This window comes from Lontra canadensis, unplaced genomic scaffold (assembly GCF_010015895.1).
Source record: "Lontra canadensis isolate GAN:19392208 unplaced genomic scaffold, GSC_riverotter_1.0 scaffold92, whole genome shotgun sequence".
Classification (NCBI taxonomy): Eukaryota; Metazoa; Chordata; class Mammalia; order Carnivora; family Mustelidae; genus Lontra; species Lontra canadensis.
This window is the reverse complement of record NW_022631086.1, coordinates 6,308,184-6,332,616: the sequence shown is the minus strand read 5'-3', so window position 1 is coordinate 6,332,616 and position 24,433 is coordinate 6,308,184. Positions and strand designations below refer to the sequence as shown.

At 43.5% G+C, this 24,433-nt stretch overlaps 1 protein-coding gene across 3 annotated transcripts in view; it reads right to left on the bottom strand.

The window, feature by feature from the left end:
* ZDHHC14 (zinc finger DHHC-type palmitoyltransferase 14) overlaps positions 1–24,433 on the bottom strand; it is a 260,251-nt gene that overhangs the window by 235,120 nt on the left and 698 nt on the right. The gene's annotated exons all lie outside the window — the stretch shown is intronic.

The following is a 24,433-nucleotide window of genomic DNA, read 5'->3' as shown; positions in this document are numbered from 1 at the left end:
TTCTTCTCTCTCCCATCCTTGTGCCTGGGACTCGGATGCAATAGCCGGTGCTCTGGCTGTCACCGGGATCCCACGAACAGGGGTCACACCCTAGGGAATAAGGAAGGATGAGCAAGGCGGGGGTGGGTGGCTGTCAGAAGACCTTGTGGCACGGGACCACTGTGCCCGCCTGCACAGCCATCCTCTGACATTTTCTATGGGGGAAATACAAACTCTTATCTTAATTACCCCACTATTAGTTATTAGCTTTCTAGTACCCACAGCAGACCGAATCCTGGCTAAAACTGATGTATAAGACAGAGATACACCCGACACATCACATCCACGGAACAACATGACTTCCTAAAGACTGGTCACCATCGCTACATCTGACTCCTTCCTGGGCCTATTTCTACATTTGACCTTTATCGTTTCTCAAACAAACAGGTTGCTATTTCCTAGCAACATGACAGTACTTGCAAGAGCATCGAGGACACACATAAAAACCACCTGCTTCCTGATGATCTAACTCCTGAGAGCGAGCGATGAGTTTACTTAGCCAGGTCGCTCACCCAACCGAAGTTTATTCAGCTCTCGGTCCACACGTCATCCTAATCAAGCTGAAATAAACACGGACACGGCAACAGGCAAAAAGAAGTGCCGACCCATCAGACTGTGATTAAATGAATGCTGAAGCACCCCGCTCTGCCTTCCTCGAGGGTGAAGGCACATCAATTTCATCATAATCGTGCAGCCAAAGGGCCAGGAGTAAGTTTTAAAGGAGCCCACCCTACCTTTTCCTCTAGGGCGGAGACAGCTACCGTGTCTTCTCAGAGGACAAATGACTTGGTTTTGGTGGTCTACCATTATTTGAGGAATTTAATCTCATAACGGGAAGAACACTAAGAGTTCACTTTCCTCACATGGTGCACTGCTGGGAAGCTTTCTGGACTCCAAGCAATTCTGGCTTAATGAAAGCCCGCAAATCCTAGGAAGGATACAACATGGCTGGACCTTGATCCAAATGAGCCTATAAGGCAGAAGGTTCCCTATCCAGAAACCACCCCTAGACTGCTGTCTGTACACACAGGGAAGCGGGGCAGGGGAAGGCAGGGCACCAGTGTCAGAGGGGAGCCTCAGGGCAGCCCAGACTTGTGGATCTGGCTGGAGGCAGTGGGGAGGCTGAGGTCCATAGGGGATGAGAACAACTCTGCAGCAGCCAGGGTCTGAGTTCACATGCAATTCTGCCACTTACTAGACAGCTGGCTGTAGGCTAGGTGTCCACCCTGGGCCACAGAACTGCCTGCGTTATAAGGCCACTTGTTACAAGGACTAATGATAGATATCAGAATTCCTGGCCCATAATGAGTGCACATTACATTTATGGAAATACTATTATATATCCAGGGCATGGCTAATCCAAGATTGAGAATGGCACTGCTACAATGAAAAACTAATGCATGTATTAATGCCTAATACCCAGATATTAGACAAACAAGACTTTATCTCCTTTCTCCCTGTCTCCCTTTGTGACTTGCAGACAGGCACAGGACCTTCTGCACATCAGGCAGTTAATTCAGTGGGGACTGAGCACTTCCAGAGAGATGGCCAGAGCAAAGAACTAGAGAAATGGGAAGCAGAGCTGCCTGTTCAGTTGCATAGTTTGTGCACTGAACAAAAGCATTTCAAGTAAGAGGCACTATTTACATCATAAACATCATTGAATTATGTCCTTATTTTGATAATATTCCAGCAGAGAGAAATATCTTTGTTTTCATAAAAATATTTATATGATAATTATCTGACAGCTGGAGATAAACCATCTTGAAGAAAGAAAAACTCTCAAATTTACACAAAGGTGCCATATGAATTAGTGATGAAGCAATCAGGACTCTGCTGGGGAACCCCTGGCTAGAAGAGATACTACTTCTGAGTCTGGAACTATGCCCTCTCCTAACTCAGCAAGCCAAATTCCATCTAATTCTTGGAGAAAAATTTTTGAAACCATATTCAACCAAAGCCATGTTAATTCAGTGTCCTAGGCGGTCAACCTTCATAAACCAACACGACAACTATGATCCCACTTACAGCAATACCTATGGACCGTCACTGGTTCAAGAAGGGCCGAACAGACACGTGGGTCCCTGTGACTATGGAACCCCTTCAACCTTCTTTCTCCTTCCCACGCTCCACCCTCTGGATCCCAGTCTCTGTACCTTCCCTTGCCATCTCCAAACACAGCTTCCTGTTTAAAGCCTCAGGCCTGGTGAGAAAGCGATAAGCTCATACACACTCTGGAGCTGGTTTGATACACACTAATGCGCTATCTCTCCCGTGGGTAATTAATATTTTAAAAACCGTGACCTCAAAAGGATAAGGCTTAGCTCAACAAAAGACACCAAGGGTGTTATCCCATTCTGAAGGAGGAAGCAAAGAGGAAAAGATGGCGGTGGTCAGGGTGGGTGGGGCTAGGGAACAGTTATCCGGAATTCTCAACTGATGCCTTCATCCTCACCGAGCAGTGCATGGCCCTCTCCATAACACTGACTTATTACAGAATCATGGCCAAATGTCTTTGCTTGTACACTGTTTTATTTATAAGGCCGATCATCCTGTCCAAACACTGAACTATGGCCTCACTTGTAAAATGTAAGCAATGCCAGGTTGTTATTAAAAACAATCATTGAGAAGCCTGGGTGGCTCAGTCAGTTAAGCATCCAACTCTGATCTCAGCTCAGGTCTTGATCTTGGGACCATGAGTTCAAGCCTTACGTTGGGCTCCATGCTGGCTGTGGAGCCTACTTAAAAATCATCATCATCATCATCATCATTTATGTTTGAGTAAATCACGGTCAAAATTCAGTTCCTTGTGCAAATATGTATGTATTATGGTCATTAACAACACAATGTACTTCCCTCCTTCTCCTCATTATCACTCTCAAGACTATCGGTTTACTGACAAAATTCCCGCAGTCCCAAAGAAAAAAGAACATTAAAAAAAAAAATTTTTTAAGTCTACTTGGGGAAGGTTTTTCTTTCCTTTTTTTTTAAAAAAAAGATTTTATTTATTTATTTGAGACAAAGAGATAGCAAGGGGCAGGGGGAGGCAGAGGGAGAGGGAGAAGCAGACTCCCCAGTGATCCGGGAGCCCGATGTGGGGCTCAATGCGGGGTTCGATCGCAGGATCCCAAGATCATGACCTGAGCTGAAGGCAGACACTTAACCAACGGAGCCACCCCGGCGCCCCATACTTGGGGAAGGTTTGGTACTGAATCTTAATGATGCAAAAATGTTCGCAGATGGGTATCTCTCCTTGTTTCACGGTTCTAGGTTCAGACCCTAACATATTTCCGAGCCGCTCAGAGTCTGTTGTTTAATAAGCCAGGAAAACAAATAAAAGTTGGAGATTCAGCCTCCTGGAGGTTGGACTCCACCGTTTCTGAAGGCATAGGGGGTCTACGGCCATACCACCCTGAACGCGCCCGATCTCGTCTGAAGGCATAGGTATAGGAACACTGTGCACCGACTGACTTGGGACAATTGGTTTTATACCCACTGCTTCCAATTTGCTTGTATATCTCATTTTCAGAAATGTCAGTAGTGCCTAAGGAATTCATTCATTAACTCTTAACTCCTGATGAGAAAACCCATCAAGGGCAACGAGCATATGAGGAAGAGTTGAGCCACGAACCAATGAGCTACGAAGTTACCTAATACCATTTGCACCATTTTTCTGTAAATTTAAAATATGCTAAAATAAAAAGTGTGTTTAAAAGCAAGCTACCAGGGCGCCTGGGTGGCTCCGTGGGTTAAGGCCCCTACCTTCTGCTCAGGTCATGATCTTAGGGTCCTGGGATCGAGCCGGGAGTCCGGCTCTCTGCTCAGCGGGTAGCCTGCTTCCTCCTCTCTCTCTGCCTGCTTCTCTGCCTACTTGTGATCTCTCTCTCTCTGTCAAATAAATAAATAAAATCTTTTAAAAAAAAATCCTTAAATAAATAAATAAATAAATAAATAAAAGCTATCTAACCAAAGAAAAGACTCCAACTTCAAAAGAGTGTCTGTGAGCCACGCACAGTGGGAATGGGTCCATGTACCTTCCCCTCCTGGATCGCTGCCAGGAAACTGCCAGAAGCTACCATCCCATTTTCAGAGGACAAAACTGAGGACCAGACATCTACACTTTCGAGGGAAACAATGGAGAGACTCTCAAAAAAGCAACACACAAATATCCACTCAGGTTTCAGCCAGCACAGGGGGGGTCTTCTTAACAAAGCAACAAGCACAGACCAATGGCCCTCCCGATTAGGACAGGAGAGCATAAACTTCTTTTTAGAAAACACCCATTGTCCACTTTCAGCTTTTATGCACAACACGTTCTAAAGATCCATAACCGGATCTGTTTTCCCGTGTAATCCGACTGACAGCAGTAACTACTACCGAGGCAATGTGCTGATTCAGTAAGATGATCCTCGAAAGCCCCTCGCGGGCTCCCGGCCCTCCCAGGCAGGCCCCGCTGGGAAATGTCCTCAGGCGGAATGCGGCTCTGTGCTGTCTGTCCGGGCGCCTGTCCCGGTGCAGCCTGGTGCTGGTCTAGTGGGAGCCCGGGACCAGGGAGATGGGCGCACCTGTAACGGGCAAGCCGCCTTCCTCGGCCGCCCTTCATTCTCCCCGACGCTGGTGGTTGACAGTGTCTGTGTTATGGTGTCACATTAGCTAATGAGATCATACTTGCTAAACTAAGCTAAGCTAATGAGCTCTGCTTAGCTAATCAGCTCCAGAGAAATGAGCTTTCTTTGTTTGGTGAACAGGCAGCCCCCTAAGTTATTTGAAATTGGGAATGCGTTTCCCCATAGAAAAGTGGCAAAAGAAGGCAGAGTTCTCAGGCCGGCCCCATACCCCTTTTATTCCTTAAGGAAGGGAATATTAGCACAGGAATTCTGGGTTCTAGGCGCTGTGGGTGCGTAGTACAGGGAAGAAAGAAACAGGCTATTTTTCCCTCTCTCGGGTGCACAGGTTGCATGTGGGTCAAAAATGGAAGAAGAAAATAAACATCAGTGACAACTCCATCCTAACCCAACTAGATGACCACAGGTTTCACCAAGTGTATTCTCTGGTTCCTCACCTCGAAGGTTATTTACTTTCACTATGGCTTGTGACAAATCAAAACAGTATGTGCTGAAAGGAACACACCAAAGAAATTATATTAAAACTCCTTTCCCATCCAAGGGTGCTCATGGGGAATTCTGTTTGTGTTTCCTCGTATATATAAGATCCAAGGCCAAATCCGTGAACTCCAGTGGAAATGAGCATGACTTTCAGTCCAACCCTGGGCTTGAACTCATGACCCCAAGATCAAGAGGTGAGCTGGGATCAAGAGTGGGACGCTTAACCGACTGAGCCACCCCAGAGCCCCTAGCATGACTTTTTATTGTACGGTGCAACACGCCCAGCCCAGAAAGCAATAGCGTATACACATTACCAGCTTGAGAATATTAATATCTTCCAATAAAGATGAAATAGCTCCCCACTTCTCACTTTCTTTCAAGGAAGAAATAAAGTTTGAAACAAGAAATGGTCAGAAGAATTTCACGTCGAAGACAAGTTGTATTGACGGTTAGGAGGACGGAGAGAGACCATCACACTCCCTTTTGCTATCTGCCTTACCTTCCTGATGTCAAAAAGGGAGGACACAGAGGGAAAGCCTCACACCAGCCATCAGAAGAGGCACATTCTCGCTCTGCCTTTGACAGGATGCTTCTGTGTGACTGCCAGTCACCTAGCCTCCTGGGCCCGTTTCCTCACATGTCAAATGGGGGGAAATTCTACCCATTCTACCATTATAAGATCAAAAGTAAGAGAAAAGGATTCCTGCATAGAGCCAACAAAACTCTAGAACACACTTGGCCAAAAGATTGATGAGAGTCAACACTAATCATGAAAAAGTCATTATTTTAAGAAGCACCTATTTTCACAAATTTTCATGCTTCTAAAAAAAAGTTCTTCGAAGTCCATTATTTGAAACGCCAATGTTTCTATTCATCTTTGACCTCTATGTCTCGACACTGGGTTCCTGAGAATGGTTATTTCACTGCCTCTTACGAAAAGGCTTTTGCACATGGTTGGCAATCATGTATGGGAATCTGAATGAAGACGTATGTGGCAGGAAAAGCAGGTTTTTCTTGGCCCTCCCGCTCGAGGGCACCATTCTTTTAATGTGGTTCCAGAATCATTGATTCGGTGTCCACCGTGTGCCACACACTGGCCTCAAATGCACAGGAGCCAGAGAGCAGCAGGACGGGCCACAGGTTTGGTGAGCTCACAAGCGGCAGAGGAGAAAGGCACACACAGCTGACTAAGGCCACCAGCCAGCGCCAGAGACACGGGAAGAAGGGCACTGCCATTACACAGCTGTGTCCCCACCTTGGGTTTCCAAAAGGCTGCATGAAACAGTATATTTGAGTAAGACCAGGAAAAATGGGTTGTTGCACATCTCACAGGTACATGGCTGGAAGCGAGGGGAGGAGTGTGGGCAGAGGACACACGGGGATGAAGATGGGAGAGGGGTGGGGACCCGGCCTCTGTGGGCAGCAGTGGTGTCCTGGCTGCCAGGTTCTGGCTCAGGGGTTCTCAGTTGGCAGGTTATGGGTCACTGAATCAAACTGGGGGGTCAGAAGTGTTTTTCTAGTGTAATAATCTAGAATAAAACAAAAGAGTTGATGAGAAGAGAGCTCCCAGCCCATAGTTCAAGAAGTGCTCCTTCGTGAAATTTCCGTTTCTGTTGGCAAGAGTGTGTGTGCAAGTGTGTGTAGACATGGGTGTGTGCATGGATCTCTATGATGTGCTGCTAGCTCTCAAAGTTTAAAAAAAGATCCTGTTCAGGGGCGCCTGGGTGGCTCAGTTGGTTAAGGGTCCCAACTCCTGATTGCAGCTCAGGTCATGATGTCAAGGACGTGAGATGGAATCCTGGGTCGGGCACACACTGAGTGCGGAGTCTGCTTCTCCCTCTCCCTCTGCCCACTTTCTCTCTTTCTGAAATAATTCACTAAGTAAAATCTTTGAAAACAATGCTGTTAAGGGTGTGAGGGATGTTCGGAGCTACCCAGTTGTCCACACCAGGGCCTCCTTCCACGGATCCCGGTGGTGACTGCAGGACTGGAGACAGTAGGGCGGTTCCGTGGCAGGCTGGGTGGGACCCAGACAAAGGCTCAGGGCTGTGGCCTGCACACTGGCTCTATCCCAGCAGCTCTCTGGGGGAGACCTCCGAGAATTACCCCCAGGGCAGACCACAGGTCAGCTTAGGACATCAGTACTCCCAGGGCATGAAGATGAGAAGAGTCCCACTTCAGGGATTTTATTCAGAATTCTGCCATTGTTAGAAGGTAAGTTTTGTGATTTGCAATTTAGTTTTGTATATAAGTTACAAAAGTAATACTTTTTGCAAACTTATATACAAAAGTATGTTTTGTATATAAGTTACAAAAAGTGCTGGGGAAAGGCATTGGGCCCGGAAACTTCTTTGTGTTTTTGGCTTTTGAAAGGGCTTCATCCAGCCCTGGTGGTGATGACCCAACTGATTCTGAGCAAAACTCCCCTAGACCAGATGGCCGCAGCCCGGGCCCTTTTGCAGAATGGTCCAACCTGTCTGCTGGGGGCCCACCGGGCCCCAGTGGGCACAGTGTGGGCATCGTGATCAGGGCCCTGGGAGGGGGTCCACAAAGCATGGGGAAGATCAGGCACAGCCTCAAGGAAAGCTGCATCATGCAAAGAAATGTACGTGGGGAGAGCTAGTGTCTGGGTTGGCTCCCACCCAGCAGAGAAGCCCGGCTCCCAGAGCAGGAAGAGCATGGAAGGCAGTTTCCGGTTCCAGATCTTTCTTCTTCACAAAACCATTAACCTTCTGGGGAGTCCATTTTCTTCGTAGGAATGATAATAACAAAAACTGCTTTTGTACCTTTGAAATAAAATCTTAAGAGGGAAAAAGGCACAAGTTACGAAGAGCTCTCCACCTGTCTGAAGAAAAGGCATTTATGTGCAAATACTTCTCACGGATGCCACAAACACCTTTATTTCTTATCTCATGGCCCGGTGCTTATTCGGAGGCTCAGAAAATACTGACCTGGGCCCTGACAGCAGAGCACAGCCCCTCAATGTTCACAGCACGGAGAAGCCACATGATACACATAAAATCCTCGAGACAGGGCCCCTTGTGTTTGGCACGTGGTAAATACTCAACAGATAGTCCTCGAGTAAAGAAATATTAGCAGAAGTAAAAGAAGAGTGAAAATCTCATGAAGAAAGATGAGATTTTTTGTTGGAAAAAACAAATGGCCTGAAGGGACAAGATGGAGCCCCCCCATTCGAAAGGATGGCATTTCCTCTCAGCCTAAGTGCGGGCATCAGGAAAGCGCAGTCTGATCAAGCAGTCTGGAAGCAGACGTCTCAGTGTCTCTCCAGAACATCGCCTCGGTCGGTAGATGTCTTCCTTGCATTGACCAATGTAGTTGACCAGATGCTTCAAGTAAAACCACTTTTCTCCAGAGGCTGAATGAACTGCACGGACCACAGAGATTCTGGAACGAAGGAGGCCCTTCATGTCTACCACACGCGTAGCCAAACTCTTCCCCTTCCCCTGTACTAGTCAGCGTCACTGCCAAGAGCAGCCTTACGGGTAGAAGAACCATTAGGACTAGAAAATGGCTTTCCCTAACCAAAAAAAAAAAAAAAAAAAAAAGGAAAATAAATAATAATGACAATATTTCTTCTAAAACACAGAAGAAATACTTCCATTTGATACAACCTACTGCTTTCCTATAAAACATCTCCACAGTCTTCCCCCTGATTCAGAAGAGAGAGTGCTTCTTTAAGCTTTTTCTAGAGCATCCCTAATTACTCCCATATTCTCTTTGGTGAAGACAGGAGAAGAAAACAATGACAATTATAAAATCTTTAGTAAGTATTCATCCTTTCTGATGGCTGAGTAATATTCCATTGTGTGTGTGTGTGTGTGTGTGTGTGTGTGTGTGTATCCTACATCTTCTTTAACCATTTACATCGACATGGATGGAACTGGAGGGTGTGAGCGAGCGAGAAAAGTCCTTCAGAGGAAGAATTATCATACAGTTTCACTCATATGTGGACTATAGGAAACAGCACAGAGGATCATGGGGGAGGAGAGGGCAAACTGAATGGGAAGTCATCAGAGAGGAATTAAAACCACAGGAGACTCTTAACTGTAGAAAACAAACTGAGGGTCGCTGGAGGGGAGGTGGGGCGGGGGGCTGGGGTAACCAGGTGATGGGCATGAAGGAGGGCACGGGATGTGATGAGCACTGGGTGTTACATGCAACTGATGAATTATTGAATACTACATCTGAAACTAATGATGTACTATATGTTGGCTAAATGAATTTTTTTTAAGATTTTATCTTTTTATTTGACAGAGAGAGAAATCACAAGTAGGCAGAGAGGCAGGCAGAGAGAGAGGAGAAATCAGGCTCCCCACCGAGCGGAGAGACCTATGTGGGGATCGATCCCAGGACCCTGAGATCATGACCTGAGCCAAAGGCAGAGGCTAAACCCACTGAGCCCCCCAGGCGCCCCTTGGCTAAATGAATTTAAATTTTAAAAAATCTTCAGACGACAAAGATCTATCTCACACCGAGAAGAAAATTTAGTGAAAGGTCAGGTTCAGCCTGAATCCCAGCCTTGCCTTCCCCTTCCTCCACACAAATGCGAGCTGGCTTGGCAGGCCCTAAGACACAGACCCGGAGGGGACAGAGCCGGGGTCAGGGAGGGACCCTCTCCCGCCCGCAGACTGCTGCTCCAGCTTCACACTGTGTCCACTCCCAGCAGCACATCCCTGCCCTGGACGCCTCAGGTCCCTGCACTTGAGGCTCTGTCCTGTGGCCCTCCAGAGCTGGAGAGTTGCCTGACACCTTCAGGTCACTGGGGCTGCCTCGATCCCATCTGCGGCCCGCCTGGCTGGATTCCCTCTCCCCGCCACAAACTGTCACTGCCTGTGGTGGATGCTGTCATTGGCCATGCAGATTACCTCCCCCCCCCCCCCCCCCCCCCCCCCTGTCTGTTCTTTTAGGACAGAAGCATTTGTTCCCCCAGCCAGCTGCTGGAATCCTGGCATCCGTCCGCTTCCAGCCAAGACCCTCTCAGAAGGCCATCTGTCACTGGAGAAAGACATCCGGCCCAAGGTCCTGCCCCTGCTGGGGGACCCATGTCCAACTTTTCTAATCTACAGGACTGTAGATCAGATAATGAACGTGTGTAATTTTAAGTCACGAAGTATGTGGCAATCCCTTATGGCAGCAATAGAAAACTTATCCGGAGGAAAGAAAGAATGAGGAGATGGGAGAACAATTCCGTATATGTCGACACTTTAAATCTCCCTATTATGCATGATCAGGGCTTGCATTCGGGAAAGCTTGAGATCTTCCTCGAAAATACCAACTAGGGTCAACTCTGGGTGATCAGACTAAGCCCAAAAGCTCACATCCTCTTTAGAGTCGAGAATATTAAGCTCACGTTCTAGAGAAAAAACCCACCATTTCTTGTATCACTATAACCATCCACAGCCAAGAGGAAGGAATGAATGGCACCCTTCATTGGTCGCCACCTCAACTCTTAAATAAAAAATAGAAGCTAATAGTTTTCTAGCTCAGTAAAGGCATATAGCTTAAAAATAATACTTCTCACCTTTATGTTTTTGTTGTGAGCCAGAGAAGAAATAATTCCTGTACACCATCTTACTCGACGTTAATCCTGATTAAAGAATAATTTAATGACAAAGAGTAGGCTTCTCTAACTTTCAGTATCTCTTTATCTGTACAAGACAAGACCATTCTTTTTGGGGCGCCTGGACGGCTCAGTCGGTTGAGCATCACTCTTGGTTTTGGCTCAGGTCATGATCCCCTGGGGCCTGAGCTCGAGCCCCAGGTCAGGCTCCCTGCTCCGCGCTCAGCAGGAAGTCAGCTTGAAGATTCTCTCCCTCTGCCCTCCCCCGTGCACTTGCTGTCTCTCAAATAAATGAATGCATCTTTGAGAATGAATAAATAAAAATAAAAGCCAAGACCATACCTTTTGAAATATCTGCACAAAACATGCATAAAGCTAATGGAATAGAAACAGAAACACAAACCCGCACGTCTCCTAAATAGAGTTGTAAGCACCACTTGCATTTACGTAGGGACCATTCTGGCATTTGATTTGCATGGATTGCTATCTTACAGAGGAGCAGGAAAATTTATCTGAGTTAGTAAGTGTAAGAGCCAAGAAAAGGATTTTTCTCCCTCGTCAGAAAGACAAATAAGCTATATATAGCTGCAGAATTTAACTTGACTTTGGCTTATATGTCCACAACGTTCTTATCTGTCATCAAGAATGTGTGTATGGGAAATTCATGGCATTAAAGACCCCAAAATAGTACCATTCAAGATGATAAAGTGCATCAATTATGCAAATCTGAGGCCTGCAAGAAAGATCAGATCACTGGGAGTTGCTAGCCATCTAGCTGCCCACTTCTGGGGACGCATAGCTCAGCAGGCCCAAAGTAACCACAGGCTGTTACCAGAAAGGCCTCAGTGGGTCCAAGGTATGGCAGATCGGTAAGCCAGGTTCCTGGTCTCAACATCCCAGGAAGAATGAGCATCCTAGCACACCGCACTATTGAAGAGGCATCCCTACTTGGGTCACGTTTCCACATTCAACCCTTTCCAGAATCAATAGATGGATGACTACACAGAGATCTCAAAGAATACAGAGATTGTCATCTAGCTTAACAGCTGTGAGAAAAATAGAAAGGTCTTGAACAATTGATTTCCACAGTTCTGTGTGGATTTACTTTTCCATGCAATGGGAGTATGAGTCTATCACTACAAACCTAACAAGCATAACACGGAAGAAAATTCGAGAAAGAAGGCTGGGACTGTGGTCCAGGCATGGGCTGGTGAGGACCTACACCACTGAACTCAAACTACTTTACCAACACAAACACCTCTCCCAAGGGAGACCCAGGGTTTGGCCCAATTGTGGATGCATTACTGAACAGCAACTCCTTTCTCTCCTACTCAAGGACACGTTGGAATGGAAGCAGTGAGTGAGAAAAGCTAACCTTGATGTTACCAGAAAAAATTTTCTTCCTTCTCAAGCGACAGCACTATAACTTTAGTATTAGTGGCACATTCATTGCTGCAGTCTAAACACTTCATTTGAGAATTTCTGATAGTTAAGTTTTCCAGTGTAATAAACCTCCCAAAAACGTAGTGGCTTAAAACAACAACGTTGTTCATTCACAAATCCTCACTGTGGAGAGAACATGGTGGGAATAGTTCACGTCGGCTCCACTGGCTTCCACTGGAGTGGCTCAAAGACCAGGGGAAGAGGGGGAACGGAATCTTATGAAGGTTCACTAGCTTGCATGTCTGCTGCTGTGCCAGGAAGACTCAAACAGCTGGGTGGGAGAGCTGGGGGATCCATGGGCACCTCTCTATGGTCCAGACTCATTCCACGTGGTCTCTGTACTACAGGGGGTCTCTATGTGATGTAGCTAGACTTCTCACATGGTAGCTCAGAGCTCTAAAGGTAACATGTCCCAAGTGAGAGAGAGAGAACTCGTGCCCTAGATGAAAGTTTCATCACATGTCTTACCTAGCCTCAGAAATTACACAGCATCACTTCTGCCATGTTCTGTTCTTTAGAACAGAGTATTAAGGCAGACTCATATTCAAAGGGTAAAGAATTATACTCCATTTTTTAATGGAAAGAGAATTAAAGATGTTATGAATATGTTTGAAAACCACCACATCAGTATGGAAAGAGAAAAAGTACAGCCTAAGAGACATTAAAGGAAAGGGTCAGTAGAGGATGAAGGACTCAAGTACGTGAGAAAAGGGGAAACTGCAGTGCTGGGGACCAGGGAGGGGTTCTCTTCACTCACAATGGTGAATCCGGGAACAGCACATGTGGGGCTCAATACCTTGCTCCCTGGGCCGCAGAGGACACCTGGGTAAGAGATCGCCACAGACAGGAGTAATTCACGACTAGAAGACAAGCGCTCTAAGCGAGGAGAAAGAGAGCAAGAGATGAAAAGTCACCTTGGAAGAGGCAAGAGTGATCACCATGATGATTCAGACTTGCTCGAGAAAGGAAGAAAGGGAGAAGAGGAATGAGCAAAGTGAATTCAGGGCAAGCAGGAAACAAGATATAATACAGGAGAAAAAAGAAAATGGTAAGCAGATGACCATCCTAGAAACTATAGGAAGTAGAAGTTTCATGTAAAGAGACAGTAGGGACACTTGGGTGGCTCGGTCAGTTAAGCGCCTGCCTTCAGCTCAGGTCACGATCCCAGGGTCCTAGGATGGAGCCCCATGTCAGGCTCCCTGCTCAGCGGGGAACCTGGTTCTCCCTCTCCCTCTGCTCCTCCCCCAGCTTGTGCTCTCTTGAGCATGCTCTCTGTGTCAAATAAAATAAAATAAAATATAATAAAATAAAACAAAATAAGATAAAATAAAATAAACAGTAAAGAGAAAGTAGTCACAAACACCTACACCACTAAGAGAAAGGAAAAACAAAAACAAGAAAGAAGGATATCAGATTCTGTCAAGAAAGTAATCAGGAACACACATTTTAGGGACCCATTTTATTTTTACTATCTGTACAAGGGAGGCAATAATTTCTCATCTCAGCAAGTAGAACTGACATCTCTAATAGACTCCAGGGTTTTGTATTAAAATAAGCTTTTTCTCCGTATTCTTGAGAAGTGCCTGCAAAGATACCAGACTTAGGGAACTTAAATCCTTTCCCAAGTGAGTTAGACAGCCATTCCTCCACGGATAAGACTACCTCAAGGCAGACCACATACAGCCCCGGATGGCCATTGGCTACACCCTTCTCTATCAACCACCAGCCTTATCATATTTGATGGCTTTCAACAGCAAGACCAGGTTCCCATGGACTTTGAGGTCAGCAATTTTTAAAACTCGGTTTGAGGAAGTATGGAAATTACTGTATTCCTATTTTTTAAAATGGTGTGCTCTGTCCAAATGTGTTTAAAATATTCTCAAATGAAAAGGTCTCGTTACAGTTGAAAGAAAGTCTACCTCAAAAATCTCCAGAGGGAGACAGGGAAGCCTATTCCAATGGTGTGTTGGCTCCCAGCTATGAAGGGTCAAGGCAGTAGAGGCAAAAATAGGCCTAAATTAAGGATAGCACAGCTTCTACAGATTAGAAGAATGGAGTCAGCGGGAAAGGATACACACACAGAGACCTGTCACGTCTCTCTTCATTCTGGGACTGCTCATGTAAGAGGAAGAGATTTTCTTTCTCATGTAGATGACCAGAGTCTGAAGAGTCTACAAGAGCTAAGGGCTGGCTGCTTCAGTCATAAATCCCTTCTATCGGGACTTTCACCCAAAGCCAGCTACATGAGAAGAGGTCGGTAACAAACCTTCATTACCATTATAAGCACCTGAGGGTTTGTATCTAAGCTAGCATGGGATCAGAGAAGAGACTCCACACTCAAAGTATTATAAGTGGGGGATAAAAAGTTACGCTTTTTTTTAAATCAGTGAAAAACTAGCATCAAATTAAACAGATGAAGATTTGTGATAAAGTATCTCACTTGTGATAAGGACATACAGTTCCATAAACCTTGCTCTTAATTGTATATAACTTCAATGATTAGATGATAGTTATGATTTATCTTTTGAAAACTAATTCACCATCATATAAAGGCATAACAGACTGAATCTCGTGCTAAATTCTGTTACTCAGGCCTAAGCATTTGAACCGAGATGTCATAGTCATCGCCAGACACACTTAAATCAAAACCTATGAAGAGGCAGCCTTGCATATTCTACCCCTTAAAATGATAGTAAATGCCAAGAATCAGCAGGAAGTCCAAAAAAGAAAGATTAGAAATAGTATGAAGAATAAATTTAGTGTATTTATACAAACCAAATATTATAGCAATAAAAGTTAATTACATGTATATGCAACAACATACATGGATCTGAGGAACACATTAAGTTAGAAAAATACAAGTTGAAAGTCGTTAAGAGCAATCGCTCCCACTCTGACAATGAGAACAAGCCAGATTAGCTACAAAGCAGTTTTTTTTTTTAATATATCAGGGAGCTGAGGATGCAAATAAGCTTAAATGTGTTGAGCCCTTCCCAAGAGATAAAAGGCCAACAGCTCCTCTCATTCCTAGCGAAGTCTCAGGAGGAACAGGAATCCACCATATCCAGGAGTAGGAGAAAACAGGCAAAATTTTAAGCAATTTTAATGGCTATATGGGTGGTTGCATGGGTAAGAATACAAAGAGCCTAAGCCACAGAGTAAGTCTGCACCACCAGCCAATCTGTACCACCAGCCAACTCTTTCCCATAGATCCTCACCAAAAAGGCAGCAAGAATACACCACAGGCTTGGGGTAGAGCAGGAGAGTTCAGAGGCAACTGCCCTAGGGGCTCTAAGACCTTCCCAAGGCTAAGGGGAGGGTCAGAGCACGCAAACTGAGAAAAATCTCCCTAATGTGCTTCAGGTCTTCACCCTAGGCACTGCAGCAGCTCTCCAAAAGCTGAGGCCAGACATCTAGACTAAGAGAGATGCGCTGACATCAAGAAGGCTGGACAGGGCTAAAAGCAAAGAAAACTCCCCAGTAACCCAAAAGGCTAATGGACTGGCTCAGAAAACTTCCACAGTTGGGTTAGCTGGTGCTGGGCTATGAAGCATAAAGAAATCTTAAGAATTCAGATCCCAATTCCTGCTAAAGGGAAAGTCTCTGCCCTTGAAACATTTGAACTCAATGATAAAACGGATCTAACTAAAGCTTCAGAAAAGACCATACCCATTTCAATAACAGATTAAACTGACTCAGCACACACACCAGTGGCCTGATAAAAGTCACACCCTTTTAAATTGCTGCATCCTCTACAATTCTTTTGCACACAATATCTGACATGCAATAAAAAATTATGAGACACACAAAGGGAGAAAATACAACCCATAGGCAAGAGGAGAAATAGCCAAAAGAAGTAGACCCAGAGATGATACAGCTATTGGAATCATTAGGCTGGGAGTTTAAAATAACTACAGGGCACCTGGATGGCTCAGTTGTTAAGTGTCTGCCTTCAGCTCAGGTCAAGCCCTGAATCAGGCTACCTGCTCAGCAGGAAGCCTGCTACTCCTTCTCCCACTCCCCCTGCTTGTGTTCCCTCTCTCACTGTCTCTGTCAAATAAATAAATAAAATCTTTAAAAAATAATAAAATTAAATAGCTATAAGAAAATATGTTAAGGGATCCAGAGGAAAATATGGACATGAATGGATGGAGAATTTCAGAATAGAAATCATTTTTTTAATTATATAAAAACTTTTTTAAATGTAGAAATGCTCAAAAATTTTTTAAAAAGACATCACAGATTTTTTTAAAAGATTTTATTTATTCATAAGAGACAGAGACAGGCAGAGGGAGAAGCAGGCTCCCCAATGAACAGGGAGCCCAATTCAGGACTCAATCCCAGGACCCTGGGATCATGCCTTGAGCCGAAGGTGGAGGCTTAACCATCTGAGCCACCCAGATGTTTTAACATCTATGATGTTAAAAGCAGAAGAAAGCGGAAGAAAGGATCACTAAATATAAAGTCAGACCAAGAGGAATTATTGAAATTGAAGCATACACACACACACACACACACATACACACACAGAGTATTAAAAAAATGGGATAAGAGACAGAGAAAAGAAATAACTGAAGAAATAATGGATGAAAAATTTCTAAAACTGATGAAAGATATCAACCCACAGATCCCAGAAGTCTTAGCAAACCCTGAGTCATATAAGTAGAAAGAATACTACACCTGGGCATGTCATAGTTCAGCAGTTAAAACCAAAAGATAAAGAGAAAAATCCACTGGGAAAAAACTCACCCATTATATGCCACAGGGGACAATGCTAAAAAAAAGGATTAACTTCTCATCAGAAACAAGAGAACAGAAGACAATGGGCCAATATCCTATCCAGTGAAAATATCTTCTACCTTTTAAAAAATGAAGGCAACCATTTTCAGAAAAATCAAAATCTAAAAGAACTTGTCACCAGCAGACCTGCATCAAGAACTGCTAAAAGTACTTTTGCCAAAGCAAAATGATAGAGATGGAATAAATAGTACTAGAAATGGTAAATATGTAAATATAAATATAAAACCACATTTAAAATTGTCTCTATTTTATACATGTATAAATGTATTATTTTAGTTTTTATATATGGGCATATGTTCTACTTTAAATTATCTTTGTTTCATATAGATATATGTATTTATGTTTCTCTTACATACTATTGACAGCTTTACAGTATTAACATTACTGGGTTTATAGCACACACAGTATATAATATATGACAACAGAGTTACAAAGGGTGGGAGAAGTAACTAGAATTATAATGTTTTAGTTTTTCTACGTTATCTGTGAAATACAGTATTACTATTTGGAGGTAGACTATCACAGGATAAAGATGCATATTCTGATCTCTTACATAACTACTAAAAAATACAAAGAAATACAGTTTAAATATTTATTTTTAAAAAGAATAAAATGGTATATTAAAAATATGCAGTTCATCTAAATGAAGGCTAGAAGGAGAAATGAGAAATAATACATATTAGATAAGCACAAAACAAATACCAAGATCATAAACTTAAACCTAACAGTAAAATTTAAATATGGACTGTTGTAGCCACATTAAATTTACTGAAATTGATAGTATTATAGCTGACTCTTGAACAAAACAGGGGTTGGCTGCCAGCCCCACTCCACCCCCACTCCATCAGTTGAAAATTGGTGTATAACTTTCAACACCTTCAAAATTTTTAACTACTAATAGCCTGACCAGCAGCCTTACAGATAAAATAAACAGTCCAAACACGTATTTTGTATGTTACATGTATTACACACTGTATTCCCACAATAAAGTAAGCTAGAAAAAGGAAAATGTTATTAAGAAAACCATAAGGAGGGCGCCGGGGTGGCTCAGTCATTAAGCATTTGCCTTTGGCTCAGGTCATGATCCCAGAGTCCTGGGATCAAGTCCCACATCAGGCTCCCCGCTCTTCAGGAAAACTGCTTTTCCCTCTCCCACTCCCCCTGTTTGTGTTCCCTGTGTTCCCTCTCTCGCTGTGTCTCTCTCTGTCAAATAAATAAAATCTTAAAAAAAAAAAAAAAAAGAAAGAAAGAAAGAAAGAGGGGCACCTGGGTGGCTCAATGGGTTAAGCCTCTGCCTTCGGCTCAGGTCATGATCTCAGGGTCCTGGGATCGAGCCCCACATTGGGCTCTCTGCTCAGAAAGGATCCTGCTTCCCCCTCTCTCTCTGCCTGCTTCTCTGCCTACTTGTGATCTCTGTCTGTCAAATAAATAAATAAAATCTTAAAAAAAAAAAGAAAGAAAACCATAAGGAAGAGCAAATGCATTCACAGTACTGTACTATGAAAAAAATCCATACTTAAATGGACCCACACAGCTCACACTTGTATTATTCAAGGTTTAATGATACTGTGCTTACATAAGAGAATGTCTTCTTCTTAAGAATTAAATGCTGAAAATTTGGATATAAAAGGACATGATGTCTGCAATTTACTCTTTGACGGTCCAGACAGAGGGAGGGAAAGGGACAGAGATGGACGGTGGGGTTGTTTGTTTTGGGGGGGGTTGTATCTACAAAGGATTCCTTTACTTTTATATATATATAAGAATTTTTTCTTTATATTTTTTATATAGAAACAATCTATTGTTTGGGAATGCATACATTAAGAAACCTAGAGGGAAAAGAGGCAAGACATTAATAATGACTGAACTCAAGTGTTGAAGACCTCAGGGAGGGGCAGGGAGATGGATCAGAGCTGAAACCCAGAGCGTGTGAGTAGACTCAAAGCCCCCATATCCAGGTAGTTCTGGAGTTGAGTGGTAGCTCCACAGGCACTCTTTACAGTAGTTTATTTCCAAACTTGCATGTCTGGTACACAGACTCTTCTGCAGGAGCTTAATATTACGTTTGGTTTTTGGTTTTTTTACATTTTTTAAAGGGCAGAAATTGAGGAGGTAGAAGATCATCCAGTTTATAAAAATTAGTATGAACTGGGACCAACTTTCATATTTACTAAAAACTAAACAAAAGCATTAAGATGGTCCCCAGCCTTTACCTGAGCCAACATTTTATCAGATCCAAATTCTTGGATATAACTCCTTAGAAGTATCTGTTGACTACCAGTGTTTTCCCTTTCCCAACAACCTCAGCTGCGAAGAAATGAACACACTTCGTTGAAACACTTAATTTAAATTCTCTTGCTAAGACACAGCAACTCTGCAATGAATAAATTACGTGCAACATTGCTCTGCAAAGGAAAAATCTTCAGGTTATGTAGATATGACCCATTAAATAATTGACCATCATTACCTATTACAGGCACCCACAGGCATCCTTTCTGTATAATTTGGTATCACTTCCCACTAGCTGAGAGTCAACAGAATCCTTAAGAGTTTTATTAAATAAATTCAAGTATCTAAAGTCAAGAACCCATAAAATGTGAAATTATTATTCTAGGTACTGGTGGTAGTTGGGTAACACTCTTATATATCACAGAGTTCTTCATTTGCTTCAAGCATTTAGTTAAAAAATAAAGAAAAATTTGAAAGAAGTCTTAGTTAGCCAAGTGAACAGCTCAACTCTGTCACTAGTTTCTAAGTAACTAAGAAAACCTTTTATTTCCTCTGCTTCAATTAACACACTTGAAAGGGGATGAGACCTGATTCTAAAATCAGAAGAATTACATCTAATAATCAAAGCTTTTAAGGCAAATGTGCTCTAGAAGGCACTATTAATTATAAATTTTATTAATGTTGACAGCTTTCCAAGATGAAAAACTAAAGCACAAGGAAGTTATCTTTTCAGAGTGTTTCCATATTGCCATTATGCCATAAACAACAAATATTCACAGGGAGCCTGCTATGTAACAGATACTATTTTAGGTACTGGAGCACAATGGTGAGCAAAACTAACGCATTCCCTAAGCTCATGAAATATACATGTGTTGATCTCGCACACAAATGAATGGGTTAGTGCCCTCAAGTCAAGCGGTCAATAATAAGGTTACTTGGTTAATAGGAAATGTTGAGGGTAACATCCTGATGGTCATCCACTATCATCTACCATCATGCCCTCGGTGTTCTAGGACGCATGGCTTGGCCACCATCTGGCCAGAAGACAGGACACTTCCCAGAGGTCTTCTGTGATGGTGAAAAACTTGATGCAGTTCTGAATAAGACAGTTGAGAAAAGAGAGGGTCCTTCTAGGTTATACGGGTAGCATCTTCTACTAAATAATAAAGGACTTCCAATCTATAGGGGAGAAATTATTATTAGAAATAGCACTTTTGTTTATGGGGGACAGGCCCTTGTTCCATCTTCAAAGCAAACATCACCCCAGTCCCACCCCAGTCCCACTTGATGACAATTAGTCATCAAATATTTCAGAGGGGATTAGCCAAAGAAAGAAGGAGGAGGTGGAGGAAGAAGAAACAAAGGGAAGGAGGGAAGGAGAAAAGGGGAGGGAGAGGAGGAGAAGAAAACATATTAAAAAAAAAAAATCAATGTACTTCTAGTGATGAGAAATTTAAGAAAGCATCCACATTCCCAAGGGTTTCCGTCCCAGTCACACCTCTGAACTGTCTGTGACCACAGCATGGAACTGGGAGACTGTCAAGTCCATGATCAGGATGGGCTTCCCCTCACCTCACAGAGGCTCCTGGCCTCCTGGTTCATTTCCTTCTTGGATCGGAGACTATGACCAAGATGAGACCAAAGACTTTTTCTTTTCAAAATTTCAAACCAAAACAAGGGCAGGCTGTAAGTATGTGTATGACAGAGAAGAAGAGACACAGAAATTGATCAAGCTCATCGATCTTCTCCAATTGTGCTTCTGGGGACGTGAGAACGAGGACATCGCTGGGAGGCTAAGATGAACCAGGCCCTCAGTAACTGCAAGGAGCGGTGACAGGTGTGGACAGCGCTGTGAGCAGCTTCCTTCCATCTCGAATATGGCTAACAAAATGCTAGCACTCTCTATCAGGACATATCAGTACATATGCTGAACACAAGGTGCCCTGAAATGCACAACCCAGCCCTACTTGCAAACAAGCGGAGTTGCATCATGTAGCTTCCAGTAGCTTTTTTTCCTGTCTTCATGGTGCTAAGATGGTAGGTCTGAAAATGGAAATGAAATCCAGTCCCGGCTTCTTGGAGACCTTCTCAGTGCTCCCACTCAGGTCTGGACAAGGGGAGGCGGGGGTCCCAGACCTCTTGATGGGACTCCCACTCCGAAGGGGCAAGAGTGAAACCACGTCTCAGACTCATACAAATGTCTTTATTTCAACTTCAAACTACACAGTTCCGCATTTTTTTTCCAGCCCAATGTGCTATCACTGTTATACAATTAATCCACTTACTCCCTACTTCAAAGACTCTCAGAAAAGGGAGTCCTGGGGAGGCTACTTTTAAGGTTTGCACTAATGATATGTGCTATTTATTGAGTATTGACTATATATGAGACACGGCACTAACTATACTTTTTTATCCAATCTTCGTAACACCTTAAGGTAGATATTATTAATCCCATTTAACAGACTGGGAAACCGAGGCTTAGAAAAGTCACATTATTTGCCCAGGGTCATACTTCTGGTTAGACTCTTGGGATCTGTCCTTCCAAAGTCCTTACCTTTAAGCACCATTCTATGCTTGGAGGGAGGGCAGCACTGTGGGGCAGAAAGGGCACTGGCTTTGCAGTCAGAAGCCCTGCCACTAGTTAGTGTGTGACCCTTGGTTATTTCATTTCTCTATGCCTCTGTCACTTCACCTGCCATAGGGGAACAGTCATTCCCGACCTGCCGTTTGCCCAGGGTCAGAGGCAGTATCAACACCTGTTGCTCTGCTCTAATAAGTAAGTCCCCTTCTCTTGCACGAACTTCCTTGTCCTCTGTTCAAGGTTGGGACTGAGAGGAAGGGCAGGCGAAGAGTTGCAGGAAAAGGAGATCCGAGGCTAAGCCCTGTGACTTCCTTTCAAATGTTGTACTCGCCTTTTGTTAACCGTATGGGGAAACATGGACTCTAATATTTGAACACGAACTCTACTAATATTAAAATTATCTAGACATGAAATTAATCCAAGTAGGCAAACACATAGTATATGCTCAATAAATAAGTAAAGAAAGGGCAGAAGGAAGGCAGGTGGTGAGCAGACAAAACTGGCACTTTCTCTTGATCTCTTTTAGGCTGCTGGCATTTCATATCCTATGCATGCTTCTAATTGAACTAATTGCTTCTCTGAGTCTATCAGATTAATTTGACCGAAGTCATTTAATTTCACTTTGTCATTAGCAATGATAAAGAACTTAAAAGCAACACAGTGACAATATTCTTAGCCAAACCATTATATTCTATAGTTTGAACAGCCCTGTGATTTTTCCCAACTGAGGCATCAGGCCAGGACTGGCCTATTTTCTTGAAATTTCAAATTGCCTAATTGAAGCAACACTCACGGAGACCACACACACACACACACACACACACACACAGAGCTTATCTAAAAATGAAGCTACCAATAGTAGCTAATAAAATCCCAGCACACATGTTTATCCCTCCAGCCATTGGTTAGCACAATGCCGATGCAGAGAAGGATCGCTAACAACCCACCAGTGAGGACTTTGGGGAACTCTTGGAAGAAACACACACAAAGCTTAAGAGGTGCAAATGAATTTATGATGGTTTGCACGAAGGAGTATTTGAATAAAGAAAATAAAAGTAAGTACAAGTAGAGGGGATCTCTAACCATCCAGTGGGGATCTGGGTGTACACAGAAAATGAAACATTCATCATCCCGGATGAAACACAACTGTGGCTGAAGCTCACAAAACTAACCCGTTTTCCCCCACTCTTAAAATTGCTAAAAAGAGAGCAAAAATGCCAATACAGATCAGTTCAAAACTTTTTTAACATTAGGAACATAGTGAAGCCTATCTATCTAGAAGGCCACCTGTAATAGAAGCCACCATTAGAAGCATGGCATTTGTGTTCAATCACATGGCATTCTCCACCCCAGGGCCTGAATCTATTATGACTCAGACCCTGGTCTGTAAGGACCAGTGGCTGCCTCTGGAAGAGGACAAGGGGAGCAACACAGGAGAGAAAGAACATTTCTCCTGCCATTGCCAAAGCCGTTTCACACCCTCCCTTTCCCATCCCCAAGGCCCCCAACAGGCTCCACCCTAGTTGCAAATGCGCCCAAAGTTAAATTTCTGGAAGAGACCTGGGAAATGTACCTAGTCAGAAAGGAAGGGGTTGTGTGTGAGGCCTGGGGGCACTTCGTGGCTTACCTCTGAGATCTCTCTCCTCACCTGCTCTAACTCAATCCTGTTCATCATAGCACAATGTTCAGATGCAAAATGTTTCCCCTCGGAGTCAGAGGCTTTACAAGAAAGGTATTACACTGTCAAGAGATCATTCATTTCTGACTGACATGGCATTTGGAATACCAAACCCCGGACGCAAAATAAGAGCCTATTCAGACAAATCGGAGACAAAAGTAAATAAACACAAAGGTTTAATTAACCCTATGTAACAGAAGATGGAGACTGAATGGGTACCATGCCCCATAATAAGCAGGATATGGGACACGCAAAGAACCCCCAGTAAATGTATTTTGGGGGTGGGGGAGTGTAGTGCGGGAGTAGCTACAACTTTGATTGGACATAGGATACCAGCAATTACATAAGAAGCTACATTGCAAATGTTGGACCTAATAAAAGCAATTGAAATTGATTCTGGAATGTGGTTAAAGGACTTTATCTAACCTATTAATAAATAAGAAGATCTTTCATTAGTTGGCAGGAGGGCAGTTGCTACTGGCCAACTTGATTTTCCTGAAAACGGCAAAGACTTGCATGTGCTTTTCTTCAAATAAAAGCCCTAAAGTCCCAAAGTACTGTTTCCGGAAACAAGTTACCATGCAGTGTCATACTTTTCCTGAACAGACTGAGAAAGTCTCCCCTCACCTGTTCCCCCAACACTGGGGGAGGGGGAGAGGAGAAAATATGTATTTTCAACATTTTTTATTGAAACTTTTTTTAAAAGCAAAGAGTTTGGAAAGCTCAGGGTAAATCAGAAATTGTTGATCAAGAGTGACCATCTAAGGAGAACGAAAAATGAAAATATCCTTTCAGGCTACATCGGGTGGCCTACACTTGGAACCCTGAAATAACCAAGATTCTTCACTCTTTAGCGAAGGTACCTAGAAGACTTAGTAAATGATATTAACAAGATGCCCCATGCTGGTGAGCAAGGAAGGAAGTCATTGCATTTACCCCTGACTGCCTGAGCAATCAGCCTCATCCTCCCTTCGCAC